Source organism: Orcinus orca, chromosome 11 (genome assembly GCF_937001465.1).
Source record: "Orcinus orca chromosome 11, mOrcOrc1.1, whole genome shotgun sequence".
Classification (NCBI taxonomy): domain Eukaryota; kingdom Metazoa; phylum Chordata; class Mammalia; order Artiodactyla; family Delphinidae; genus Orcinus; species Orcinus orca.
In genome coordinates, this window is record NC_064569.1 from 3,448,281 (window position 1) to 3,462,817 (window position 14,537).

Here is a 14,537-nt window from a genome sequence, read left to right on the forward strand (position 1 = left end):
GTCTCTGTCCTCATAGAGCCTACTAGTCTAGTGAGAAAAACATAGGTTAACCTAATGATCCTAGAAATACATCATTATAAGCTGATCAGTGCTAAGTAAAAATATTATAGGGTTCCCTCAGGGCATGTAGTAGCAGGACCTAAACTAGCCTTGGGGTCAGGGGAGACTTCCCTGAGGAAGTGATGTGTGAACAGAAATGTGAAGAATAAGCAGGTGTTAGTGAAGTAAAGAACAAGGAATGACTGTTCCAGACAGAGGGGACAAGCATGTGCAAAGGCCCTGAGGCAGGAGAGAGCCTGGCATTCCAGGAAAAGAAAGCCACCTGGCTGGAACATGGCCCAGTCTTATAAATCCCATTAGGAATTGATCTTTCTCCTAGAAGTTATGGAAAGCCATTAAGAATCTAAATAGGGGACTTCACTGGCGGTCCAGTGGTTAAGACTCCGAGCTTCCACTGCGTGGAGGGCGAGTTTGATCCCTGGCCAGGGAACTGAGATTCTGCAGGCGGCATGGCATGGCCAAAAAATAAAAATTAAAAAACAAACAAAAAATCTAAATAGAATTCCTCCCCCCCACACACACACAAAGTATTTAAATAAGAGAGTAAATGGGATCAAATCTGTTTTGTTTTGGTTTTTTTAAATAAATTTATTTATTTATTTGTTTATTTTTGGCTGCGTTGGGTCCTTGTTGCTGTGCGCGGGCTTTCTCTAGTTGCGGGGAGCGGGGGCTGCTCTTTGTTGTGGTGTGCAGGCTTCTCATTGCAGTGGCTTCTCTTGTTGTGGAGTACGGGCTCTAGGCACACGGGCTTCAGTAGCTGTGGCACATGGGCTCAGTAGTTGTGGCTCGTGGGCTCTAGAGCGCAGGCTCAGAAGTTGTGGCGCACAGGCTTAGTTGCTCTGCGGCATGTAGGATCTTCCCGGCCCAGGGCTTGAACCCGTGTCCCCTGCATTGGCAGGCAGATTCTTAACCACTGCGCCACCGGGGAAACCCTCAAATCTGTTTTGAAAAGTTCTTGCACTGTTACTGTGTGATGAAATAAAACCCTGGCGGTCCAGTGGTTAGGATTCCGTGCTTCCACTGAAGAGGGTACAGGTTCGATCCCTGGTCAGGGAACTAAGATCCCACATGCCATGCGGCGCGGCCAAAAAAAAAAAAAAAAATTATATTTTAAGGCAGGACAAGAAAAAACTAAACATAAAATTCTCTCTGTGGGTTTGTTTGGGCCTTCTCTCCCCTTCCCTCATGTGCAGTGTGCACCTGCATTACACATTAATCAAAACTTTTCAAAGATGGGAGCGCCTTCTTAGCTGTGGAGATCAATTTTTTTTCTTTCTTCTGATGCTAGCAATGTAACTTCTTAAAAGAAGAACGTTCTTTCCCAGCTCTGCAGGGGGTCAGGGCGACTTGCTGCTCGCTTTGTATGCACTTACCTGGACTGTGTATCCTTGGTGCGCTTTATGTAGAACATCAGTGTGTCATTTTGACGTACAGCCTTTATCCCAAAAACGTGCTTGACGTGCCTTCCACTTCTAGCAGGCGGAGCAGTTCTCAGAGCTTTATGAGAATCTGCTTCCCAGGTTAGAATTCTCCATTTGGGGAATTTCCTGGTGGTCCACTAGTTAGGACTTGGCACTTTCACTGCTGTGGCCTGGCTTCAATCCCTGGTCGAGGAACTAAGATCCCACAAGCTGTGCAGTGCGACCAAAATGATAACAGTAAGAAGCCTCAGTTTGGCTCGAATAAAATTCCCTTTTTTTCTTCTTAACTTGATAATTGAATTTTCATCGACAAATGTTAGAACAGCCTGAAGGGAGAAAAACTAGTTAGAAAGAAGGCTATTGCAATAATCCAGGGGAGGGAGGATGGTGGCTACAGTGGGGAGAGGGGATTGAATGGATTTAAGAGGCAGGGAGGAGGAAAAGTGATGGCGTGGACGGAGGCGGGGAGAATAGAGGAGAGTGTGTACGGGGAATGACTCCTAGGCTTCTGGTCTGTGCCGCTGTGTGGGCGGTGAGGTCATTTACTAAGACGTGTATCAGCGATGGAGTGCGAGGTTGGAGAATGGAGGACGGGTGAGGGGGAAGGTTATGAGTTTACCTTTATGTTCAGTTAGGTTCCCTTTGAGGCGTCCCAGCAGGGTATCAAGAATGCCACTGGCATCTTCATCCAGGACCCAGAAGTAAGGTCTGGAGAACAGCTAATAAAAACTACAGCCATGGGCTTCCCTGGTGGCGCAGTGGTTGAGAGTCCGCCTGCCGATGCAGGGGACACGGGTTCGTGCCCCGGTTCGGGAGGATCCCACATGCCGCGGAGAGGCTGGGCCCGTGAGCCATGGCCGCTGAGCCTGCGCGTCCGGAGCCTGTGCTCCGCGACGGGAGAGGCCACAACAGTGAGAGGCCCGCGTACCAAAAAAAAAAAAACTACAGCCATGCAAAGGGCTGGAATAGGCAGCTCACAAATTCTCTAAATGGCCAGTATGTACATAAAAAGAGCTCAACATCATTAGTCATTAAAGCAATGCAAAATTAAAACCGTAATGAGATACCGTTTCACTAGAATGGCAAACATTTTTTCAGGCTGACAAAATTAAACGCTGGCCAGGATGTGGAGCAACCAGAACTTTCACCCATTACTGGTGGACGTGTGAAATTGTACAACCACTTTGGAAAACAGGCAGTTTCTTCAAAAGTTAAACATATACTTAGCGTACAACCTGGCAATTGCACTTCTAGATATTTGTCCTACGGAAATAAAAACACTTGTCCACACAAAGACTTGCAAGTAATGTTCACTGCAGCATTATTCACAACACCCCCAAAATGAAACAAACCAAATGTGCTTCAGTTATGAGTGGATGAACAAATTGTGGGTATCCACGCAACTGGAATCCATGCAATGGAATCCACGCAATGAAATACTACCTGTCAACAAAAAGAAACAAACTACAGCTACGTGTAACGAAATGGATGAAGCTCAGAAGCATTACACTTAGGGAAAGAAATCAGATATAAAGAGTACATATGCGTAATTCAATTTGCATGACATGCAGAACAGGCGAAAGTAATCGTTAGTGATGGAAATGAGATCAGTGCAGCCTGGAGCACAGAGCGGGGGAGAACTGACTGCAGGAGCTGGGGGTGAGGGCACGGGCTTTGCGGGAGCGGTGGGACTGCTCTGTACCTTGATTGTGATGGTGGTCACACAGCTATACGCATGTCAAAACTCTCAGAGCTGTACACGGAAATTGTGAATTTTACTGCATGGAGCTTAAACCTTAAAAAAAAACAACCCACAATTTCTAAACGGAAGCCATGAGTATAGATAAGATTCACTAAGTGAAAAGGATAGAGTGAGAAGAAAAGAGAATGTGTGTGGCAGGATGGGTGGCTGCTAATCTTACCTACAGGCAACAGGTGTCATTACCGCCATCTTGCATGTGAGAAAAACGAGGCTCAGAGAAGTGGAGTGCCTTCCCTAAGATCACACAGTACTAAGGAGGAAGCTGGGGCTTGAACCCAGAGCCATCAGCCAGGCCTGGGCCCATGGCTGAGCGTGGCCACCAAGCAAGGAGAAGCACCCCAACTCCTATTCTTTGAGGAAGAAAGGCAGTGACCTTGAGGGCTGGGCCCGGATCTGAAAAACCGTGTGTTGTTCTCTGCATATGAAAATGACGCTTCTCGCCCATCACGCATCCCCGAGGGTCTGGGATCGCTGCGCTGGCTCCGCCCTAAACCAGCCATATTGCCTCCACCAGCCCCCCTCCCCACGGTACCCAAGGGAGCCATCGCAAGATGACAGGCCAGGGTTGGGGGTTCCGCCTGGGCCTGTCAGACACCCAGAGAGCCACGGTGAGTTCTGCTGCGGCGGAAGATCTCCAGCTGCAGGGGGGCCTGCTTCTCCGTGGTGGGAGCCTCTTGCCCTCCCTTCTGTGTGTCGACCCGGGGCCCCGAGCACCTGGCAAACAGCAGCTCCCTCATCTCTGCCTGGTCAGAAAGTGGCCGCATTCCGCGCCTCTCCCAGCTGGAGCATATGCCCCAGGATGTGTGGCACTTCGGTGGCAGAGCTGGATTTGGACCTACAGCTGCCGCTTCCTACTCCAGGGGACCGGGCTCCTAGGGAAACTTCCCGTGAGACACTTTCTCCAGCTGCGGACGGTGAGTCCGGAGACCTCCTTTCTGATTCCTAGATCTGGAATGAAATACCTGAGTGACCCGGATTAAGTTCCTGGGTCACGTGAGAATCTGGGTGTCTCACGAGCATAACGAGGGTCTGACGAGGGGCACCTCCTTCACTACAGACCACTTACCAGGGGTAACGTTATGTCAGCCTCTTCACATACCTGGAGTAATTCGATGTATCCAGTCATTGCTATTTCATAGAGCTATTTTATGCAGTCCATTCCCCTCCTGCAGGATCCTATTTTCTTTTTCTTTTTTTTTTGGCCGCACTGCGCTGCACTGCTTGTGCGACCTTAGTTCCCCCGACCAGGGATGGAATCTCAGCCCTCGGCAATGAGAGTGCGGAGTCCTAACCACTGGACCGCCAGGGAATTCCCAGGATCATATTTTATATAATGAGGAGTGTTTCCGAGAAAAGCATGTCCGAAGTTGGAGTCTGCAGACATCTGACAGCCAGAAAATGCCCTCCAGCCTCCGTCTCTTCTTCTGTTATCTTAACTTTAACCTTATCCTTACTGCAGACTCCACCAATCTCTCTGGTTCATTTAACTTCTCTGCTAGTATTTGATGAGCAGCTCCTATGATCTGGGGACGCAACAGTAAAAAACAAACCGAAAACCAAGCAAAAATGATTTTTAAAAAGAATTGGAGAAAAATAAAGAAGAAAGAGGGGTAGGGAGTATGGGAGTTGGGGCAGAGGTGAGTTGCAATTTTTAAAAGGGTGCCCATGGAAGGCCTCACTGTGATGGCAAAACTTTAGCAATAATCTGAAGGGGGAAAGGGAGTGAGTCCTGCTTTCAAGTGCAGGAAGAGCATTCCAGGAACAGGGAACAGCAAATGCCACGGCTGGGAGGCAGATGCTTGCCTGGTGGTTTTGGTGATCAGCAAGTGGGCCCTGTGGCTAGTGTGGAGTGAGCCAGGGGCACAGTGGCTGGAGATGAGGTCAGAGAGGTGCAGGTGAGGCTCAGACTGAGGACGGCTGGTAGACAGTGTCCGTTCTCTTCTGCTAGGAACAAATGATCGGAAACTTAGCAACTTCAGACAACACACATCAGCTCATAGTTTCTGAAGATCGGGAGCGTGGGCACAGCTTACTGGGTCCTCCGTAAGACGGCAGTCACGCTGCGGGCCAGGGCTGGGTCCTCATCGAGGGGCAGCCTTCATATCCTTGCCGACTGCTGGACGGAAGGCCTCAGTTCTTGCTGGACGTCAGCTGGACGTGTCTTCCAGCCGCTTGCTGTATGGCCCTCTCCATATGGCAGCTCGCAACACGGCAGCCTCCTTCGAAGCCAGCAAGGGAGTCAGTGCTCTAGCAAGACCAGTGTAACGATCATGGATGTCACATACTCTGCATGCATAATCACATATATACCGTCATCTTTGCTGTACTTTATTGATTAGAAGCAAGGCACGGGCCCTGCCCACACCCTAGGGCGGGGGTGTTATACAATGTTGTGAGTACCAGGAGGTGGGATCATGCGGGTCACCTTAGAGTCTGTCCACGCTGTCCTCTGTCCCTCAGTGACTCATGTCCATTGCACCTGCAAAATGCATTCACTTCCCTCTCAAGACACCCTAAAGCTCAGGGTCCAGCATCTCATCTAAATAAGGTTTAGGTGTAGGTGAGTTTCCTTTAGGTATTCCTCTTACCTGGTCTGTACAACTAAAGATGCAAGTTATCTGCCTGCCCACACACAGCACACCACGGCAGGACAACAGCTACAGACATTTCTGCTCAAAAAGTAACAGGGTAGGGTAACAGGAGAGGTACAGAGGAATCGCTGGTCCATAGAGGTTCTGAAATTCACTGAGCCAATGTTGGGTGTCCCCTGCTTAGGTTTTGTTTTGGTTTGTTTTAATTATTTATTTATTTCATTTTTGGCTGCGTTGCATCTTCGTTAGACCCAGGATTGACACAGACATTGCTGCGGGAACTGACACAGACAAGGCTCCTGTCCATTTCCGAGGGACACCCCCTGCACTTCCCCAGGGATGAGGGGATGAGGACTCCCCTCCCCCAGCGGGCTGTAGCTGCTCCCCTTCACATCCTGCCCCTCGGGGGGGCCTGTCCCAACACACACGTGTCAGCCCACTAAAGCAAACAGCATTTGGACTGCCAGTCCCTCTGTCGGCAAAACTTGCTAAGTTTCTTTATACATGATGTTGAGACTGAGACTACAAAGAGAAATAAGACACGATCTGTGAGCTGGAGAAGCTTCCGGTCCAGTGATCGTTATACCGCTGGAGGTGAGACCCACTCTGCCAGCACCTAAGGAAGACGGGGGAGAAGGGCACAGAGGGTACGGAGGGGTGCAGAGACACCTGAGCCTTACGATACACACAGCAGACACGGCCGGCCCCATGAAACACATTCTCAACATTGCCAGGTCGAGTTGTCTCTGCCCTCTTCCAGCCCCCACTCCCCTCCTACCCGCAACCTCCACCCCGGGCATCAAGCTACCTTTTGCCCTGCCCCAGAGAGCCTTCCACCCTGCCTTGCCACCTGAAGCCAGTTAGGTCTCTCTCAGCCTTTCCCTCTAGAGAAGAGTTGTCCAGCAGAAATACAATGTGAGCAACGTGCATGATTTTTAAATTTCTAGTAACCATGTTTTTTAAAGTAAAAAAAAAGTGCTTGCTTCGGCAGCACATATACTAAAATTGGAACGATACAGAGAAGATTAGCGTGACCCCCGCACAAGGAGGCCATGCAGATTCGTGAAGCATTCCATATTTTTTGGCCTCTATGGGAAAAGAATCTAAAAAAGAGTGGATATATGTATATGTATAACTGATTCACTTTGCTGTACACCTGAAACTAACACAATATTGTAAATCAACTATACTCCAATAAAAAAACTTTTTTTAAACTTAAACAAGTTTTTAAAAAGTGAAATTAATTTCAATAATATATTTATGTAACTTGTATCTAAAATATTATCATTTCAACATGTAATCATGTACAAAATTACTGAGATCCTTGAAAAAATTTTTTTTCGTACTAAGTCCTGGAGGTGTACCGCGTAGTTTTACACTTACACCACATTTCAATTTGGATGCTAAATTTTTATTGGAAATATGTGGCCTGTGTTCAGATTTCACAACGTTCACATTGAAAAGTAAGTTCACATACTCAAATTATCTCACCAATACTTATGTTTTCCAGTAACTAAATGGAGAGAGTAACAACTTCTAAATTAATTTTTAGTGAAAATTAAGCACATTAGCAGTTCGGTTCCTCAGTTGCACACAAAAGCTGCATTTCCAGTGCTCGGACACTCACTTGTGACTAGTGGCTCCCAGAGTGTAAGCCTCTGCTGTCTGGGCCCCAGGTCCGGCACCCACTTCGGGCTCTCTCCAGTCACCCAGACTTACCCAGACCCTCTGTGCGCACATCTCCATTCAAAAGGGGCTCCCCTTCCTACCCACACCCCAGCCTGTGGGAGCCACCCATGACTCATGCGTCCCTGCTCCCCTGGCACACTTTCCCCTACCTGGTCCTCCTACAGAGATTCAGCCTCCACGTATAGACATCAGCATACCAGAAAGCCAATTTGCATAGGCAAATTCAGGATCTGGAGACATATTCCCCCCACAGATTGGGGGCCCAGGAAATCGGGCCTTGTCCTCCAGTCACCCCCTGGAGGAGGTGGGACTTTCAGAATTTGCTGGGTCCGTGAGACGGAAAGGAGGACGGGAAAAGCACCCAAGCCTGGGTGGTAGGATGGTGGAGAGAAGAGGGGCTCCTCGGGGTGTAGGTGAGGGGCTGGGGGGAGGTACATTTTACATATGGTTCATTGTGTTGGAATGATTTGGTTGTGAAATAAGCACCTTAAGGGATTACTTTATATTTCATACTTTTAACTTTTTATAAATTAAATTCTTTCCCCCAGTCTGCGTTTTTTCAAGCTTCAGATCTCTGGCTGGAATTGATTTGCATAATCCCACCTCCGAGATTTAGCCCCGCCCCTTCGGACCCCCTCTTGCCTGGTCCAGTCTGGAAGCCTCTCTGCTGGGCACTCACCTTTCCCCGTCTTCCCGCTGTGGGCAGCCCCCCTGCTCTGGCCTCCCCCTCCCTGGGAACCAACCCGGCCTCGCTGCTGCTGAGAGGCTGGGATAATCCTCCCTGAGTTATTTCAAGGATTAGTCCTGCTGCCCTGTGTCCAGCTCCCACACGGTGGGATTTCAGAGCAGTGGACACCGTGCCAGGAAGGGGGTGCGGCTCCTGAAATGCAGATCCACGCAGGGTGGTGAGCACCAGGCTGTGGGTTCCAGGTTCCTTGGAGCACGTCCTGGCGTGTGGAGTTTAGCAGGAAGAGGCAGGCAGCCTGCCAGGCTACGAGCTGGAGAGTCAGAGCCCAAAGCCCTAGGCCCTCAGTCTCTGCCTTGAAACACACACACACACACACACACACACACACACACACACACACACACACACACACACACACACCCCAACCTCATGACAACTTTCATAGACTAGGTGGGTCCTTTTGCCTTCGTGGGGACCTTACTCCATAAAAAATCATATTTTCTATGTTGGTACCCAGATGACTATATTAATATTATATATTAAAATATCTTCTTCAATCTGAAGTTCACTTTTCTTCTGATTTTAATGAAAATACGTTTGTGGTCCTCTGAAAGTACTGTGTTACTGTTGGCCCTGCCTGCGCCCCACCCTCTGTTCCCAGCCCTGGTCCTTCGAGGCTGCACAGGAGGCTGGGATTGGGGGTGGCAGGAGAGCCGTAAGGTCCGCAGGTGGGTCATTTTGGAGTCAGGGAGGCATGGACTCTCCCTGCCCCCTTCCCTCTGAAAACGGAGAACTTCCTCAGCTGGGAGAGCCAGATGCTGCCCCAGGAAGGACGAGTTCCTGGTTTCACGGAGTCCTTCCTGCCCCCCGCCCCACCCCCCGCCCGCTGATGCCACCGACGACAGGTAAGTCTGAGCAAATCTGAGGGAGTCCAATTTCAGCATCAGAAAGGGATGGCTTCTTCCGAGCCCATCGGCCATTAGACTTCAGGCTCCAGTCCCAACTCCCTACTATGACACATGAGACCCTCTTTGGGAGGTGATATAATAGAATGAGTGAGAGTGTTTATTAACAGGTGGACCTGGCTGAACTTGGGACAAGTTCTTAAACCTCTCAAAGCCTCATTTTCCCCCCAATGTACATAGGAATGACGGGACTATTTTCCTCACCAAATTCTTGTAAATATCGTATGCATACATGTGCTTTGCACACAGTGAAACTCTATGTACTCGTTAGGAAATAGGATTGTTATACAAAGCAAATATACACAGGAGATCTCCCACCTCTTCTCCACAGGTCAGACACCCTATCATAACTAAGACTATAGATGTGAAGTACTAGGTGCATTGCGCAGCACAGAGCAGGAACTCCAGAAACGGTACCCGGTATTGTGGTCTGGTTCCTACTACTTCTCTAATCTCATCCCCACCTCCCCTCTGCCTTGAACTTCAGCGACACCAAACTGCTTATGGTCTTGTGTCACGTCCCACTCCACACCAGCTGCACATTTTCTCACCTCCTGATCACTGTAGCAGAAACTGGCTCATCTATACATAGACTGTATTTCCCAGCCTCCCCTGCACTTAGATGTGGCCATTTGAACAAGGTCTTGCCAGTGGAAGAGGCACAAGAGTAATCCATGCTGCTGCCAGGCCTGTTGCATCAAAACTCCCACGTGCTCTTCATGTTTTTTCCCTTCCCAACCCAAGAAGCCCCATGGTGAAGGCGGCAGAGCCATAGGTGGAAAGAACTCAGGTGCCTGAGTTAAAGCGTGAAGGAAAGCCATCCATGGACTTGGGTGTTCCATTAGTGAGAAGTGATGGAACTGTCTTCAGTTTGTTGCAGCAGCTAGCCTTACCTTAATGAATAGATTCCTGCTGTCTTGTGTTCATGGAATGCCTATAACCCCACCCTCCTTCCCTGGGGTAACTCCTGCTCATCATTTAAGCTTCATCTCTGGCATTGCATCCTTCAGAAATCCTTCAACTTGAAAACAGGTTGGGTGTCTCCAGCAGACACTGCACAGTTGACTACCCTCCTTCTATCCTCTCCTTCCTAATAGAATCCCTATTTTGTTCAGGGAAGTAGTATCCCCAGTTACAAATACTCACGTCCCAAGACTCCTTTGTACCTGGCTGCAGTCACGTGGTCCAGTCCTGGCCAATAAGATGTAAGAAGAAGTTGCTGGATGGAGATTGTTAGGGAATCTTTCCTAAAAAGAAGTAGATTGGGGGCTTCCCTGGAGACGCAGTGGTTGAGAGTCCGCCTGCCGATGCAGGGGACACGGGTTCGTGCCCCGGTCCGGGAAGATCCCACATGCCACGGAGCGGCTGGGCCCGTGGGCCCATGGGCCATGGCTGCTGAGCCTGCGCGTCCGTAGCCTGTGCTCCGCAACGGGAGAGGCCACAACAGTGAGAGGCCCGCGTACCGCAAAAAAAAAAAAAAAAAAAGAAGTAGATTGGGCCCACATCTGCATTTTACCATTTTGCTTTGTCCTTCCTTTCTTCCCACCTGGAAGTCAGATGTAGTGTACAGAATGGAGCACACATATTACAAGCATGAGGATGAAAGCCACGAGCTAAGGCACAGTAGAAAGAAGAGTCTAGGTTCCTAAAGGCACCACGGATCAGCCCCGTTCTGCTTACCTCCAGTTCTCCTGTAACGTGGAAAATGAAACTTCTTTTTTTTTTTTAATTTTTAAAATCACTTTTTATTGGAGTATAGTTGCTTTACAATGTTGTGTTAGTTTCTGCTGTACAGCAAAGTGAATCAGTTATACGTATACATATATCCCCTCTTTTCTGGATTTCCTTCCCATTTAGGTCACCACAGAGCACTGAGTAGAGTTCTCTGTGCTATACAGTAGGTCCTCGTTAGTTATTTATTTTATACATAGTAGTGTATATATGTCAATCCCAATCTCCCAATTCGTCCTACCCCCGCTTCCCCCTTGGTATCCATAAGTTTGTTCTCTACATCTGTGTCTCTATTTCTGCTTTGCAAATAAGTTCATCTGTACCATTTTTCTAGATTCCACATATGAGCAATATTATATGATATTTGTTTTTCTCTTTCTGACTTACTTCACTCTGTATGACAGTCTCTAGGTCCATCCACGGCTCTGCAAATGGCACAATTTCATTCCTTTTTATGGCTGAGTAATATTCCATATACACAGAGAAAGCCATAATTCAAAAAGATACATGCACCCCAATGTTCCTTGCAGCACTATTTACAAGAGCCAGGACATGGAAGCCACCTAAGCGTCCATCAACAGAGGACTGGATAAAGACGGTGTGGTCCATATATGGAAAATGAAACTCCTAAGGCTTAGAGCCCTGCGGTGAAGTTCCTGTTTGGCACACTTGAACGCGCTCCTAAGTGAACGTGCGGGCCCCTGCCCCTGCTTCCCAGCGCCTGTGCTCCCACTCTGCTGCTCTCAAAACTCCATCACACGCTGGCCATCATCCACTCAAGGGGCTGTTTCTCTGACTTGTCTGAAGACACAGAGCAAGCACTCAATAAACGTGCTGAGAGAACAGTGACAATGTTGTGGCTTCCTCATCCTCCTCTGAAGAAAAAAAAAAGGAATCCCTAGGGGACACACAGAAGAGGCCCTCGGCCAGTGGCCTCCCTGCCCCTTCCAGTGCAAGCTCCACACCAAGGAGAGTGCAGAAGTACAAGACGCAGGCTCAGCCCTCACGTGGGTGAGGTCGGGGAATGCAGGATACTCACAACTAGTACTTAGCGCTTCTTATGCCCCAGCATCGTCCTTCTGTTTTGTTTTGTACAGTGAGGTCAAAGCCACGTAAAACTGTTTTAAAGTGAACAATTCAGTGGCATTTGGTGCATTCACAATGTCGTGCAGCCGCTCTTTCTGTGTAGCTCCAAAACCTTTCATCACCCCCAAAATAAAACCTTATACCCGGGACTTCCCTGGCGTCCAGTGGTTAAGACCTCGTGCTTCCACTGCATGGGGCACGGGTTCGATCACTGATCAGGGAACTAAGATCCCCACATGCTGTGCAGTGTGGCCAAAAATTAAAAAATTAAACCTTATACCCGTTAAGCAGTCATTTCGCATTATCCCTTTCCCTCAGCTCTTGGAAACCACCAATCTGCATTCTCTGTGGATTTTCCTTTTCTGGATGTTTCATATAAATAGCATCACATGCTGGGCTAGCAGAGGCAGGTGGGGCCCCAGTGTCCACATGTTAAGATGACACTTAGCTTTTCTTTATCCAGACTGAGGTCAAAGGTTCCCACTGTAGCTCGAGTGGCTGAGGTTAAATGTCTTTGCAGTCCAGCTCCTAGGAAATCTTTATTTTATTATTATTTTTTAAAATTAATTAATTAGGTTGCACTGGGTCTTAGTTGCAGCAGGTGGGCTCCTTAGTTGCGGCTCCAGGGCTCCTTAGTTGCGGCTCACCAGCTCCTTAGTTGCAGCAGGCGGGCTCCTTAGTTGTGACATGAGAACTCTTAGTTGCGGCATGCATGTGGGATCTAGTTCCCTGACCACAGGGATGGAACCCGGGTCCCCTGCATTGGGAGTGCAGAGTCTTATCCACTGCGCCACCAGGGAGGTCCCAGGAAATCTTTAAAATTAAGTCTGGGATGAGCCTGTCACCAGTAGATTTGGTAGAGATCTTTGATGAAGTGTGGGTGAACGGTCTGGAGGGTGAACTGGCTGCTCTGGACTGGGGGTGCTGTCTTGCCACACTTTTGTGAGAAAACACAGCCAGGTTGGATGTGTGATGTGGGGTATGTGGGCACGTGTCTATGTACAGACAGACATCCTGGAGCCTTTTGTGTTCGAGTACACTTTACAGATCACAGAGCACTTAGATGCCCTTTATCTGCAGCTCTCTAAAGGAGGCAGGGCAAGCACTCTTAACTGCAGTTTATAAATGGGACAGCTGAGGCCCCAACCGGATGACTTGCCCAAGGTTGCACAGAGGACGAGGGGCGGAGCCCCAAGCCTGCGAGCTTTCTGTCCAGATACCTTAAGCTGCTTAGTCATTGCTCAGGTGGAGTGAGGGGGAAATGAGCTTGCAGGTTGTATTAGTCAGAAACAAAATACCATAGAGTGGCTTAAACAGCATATATTTATTTTTCACGGTGCTGGAGGCTGGAAGGTCCAAGATTAAGGTGCCGGCTGATTTGGTTCCTGGAGAGAGCTCTCTTCCTGGCTTGTGATGGCTGCCTTTTCCCTGTGTCCTTAGTAGTGGAAAGAGAGTATCCCTTCTCATAAGGGCTGTCATCCCACCGTGGGTACCCCACCCTCATGACTTCATCTAACCCTAATTACCTCCCAAAGGCCCTGGCCCAAATACCGTCACACTGGGGGTTAGGGTGTTAACGTATTAATTTGGGGCGGGGGGGACACATTCAGTGTATAATACATGTGCAAACCCATCTCTTACCCATCACTGGTGGGAACCATGTGCTACAGCCTGCAAGTCATTGGGGTGTTCTCATCAAAAGAGGCAATTCAACCTAACTCTCTCCCAGGGACGGACGCGAGAGGCGGGGCAGGGAAGGAGGACAAAATTCGGAGAGTATTAGGAAGAGAGTAGGGTTGCCAGACTTAGCAAATAAAAATATAAACACTTAATTCTGAATTTCAAATAAACGAGGAATGATTTTTTTAGTGTAAATGTGTCCCATACTTCATTTGGGACATACTTATACTAAAAAAAAAAGAAAACAATTTGTTTTTTTTCATCTGAAATTCAAATGACCTTGGTGTCCTGTATTTTTATCCGGCAACCCTAAAAGAGAGAGGCCAAGAATTTTGAGGCAGGCCAGTGGGCCCCACGAAGGACTATCACAGGGTCTCTGGACAGACTCTTGCTTTATATATTTAACTTTTTAAAAGTCTTTTTAAAAAACATTGAGCTTTTCTTTTCTTGGCGTAACAAAAACGTAACATAAAATTTACCATTTTGACCACTTCTAAATGTACAGTTCAGTGGCATTACGTACATTCACATCGTGGTGCAACCATCACTACTACCAATCTCCAGAACTCTGTCATCATCGCAAACTGACAGGTCAAAGAAAACCAGAGCCGCACGCTCATTAAAGGGGTGAAAGCAGATTTTATTCAGGACTTTGCAACAGGAGAAAAGAGAGGTCAGTACAGAACAGGGGTCAATTCCAAATACAGCGTGGACAAGTGGGGAGGGACTTTTAGCCAAGGAGCCGGATTGGGGGGGATGGAAAATTACTAAGAGGGCTGGGTAACTCTTGGCTAGGATTCTTGCTGCAGGCAGGCAGGTGAGGGATGGGACGTCACCTGGGGACGGGGGAGGGAGGCATGTGGT

General features: G+C 48.4%; 1 non-coding gene across 1 annotated transcript; it reads left to right on the plus strand.

Moving 5' to 3' along the window:
- Nucleotides 1–6,809: 6,809 nt before the first annotated feature.
- LOC117196354 (U6 spliceosomal RNA) lies at nt 6,810–6,916 on the plus strand. The gene has a single exon (XR_004476500.1). It is a non-coding gene; the product is annotated as a U6 spliceosomal RNA (small nuclear RNA).
- Nucleotides 6,917–14,537: the final 7,621 nt, after the last annotated feature.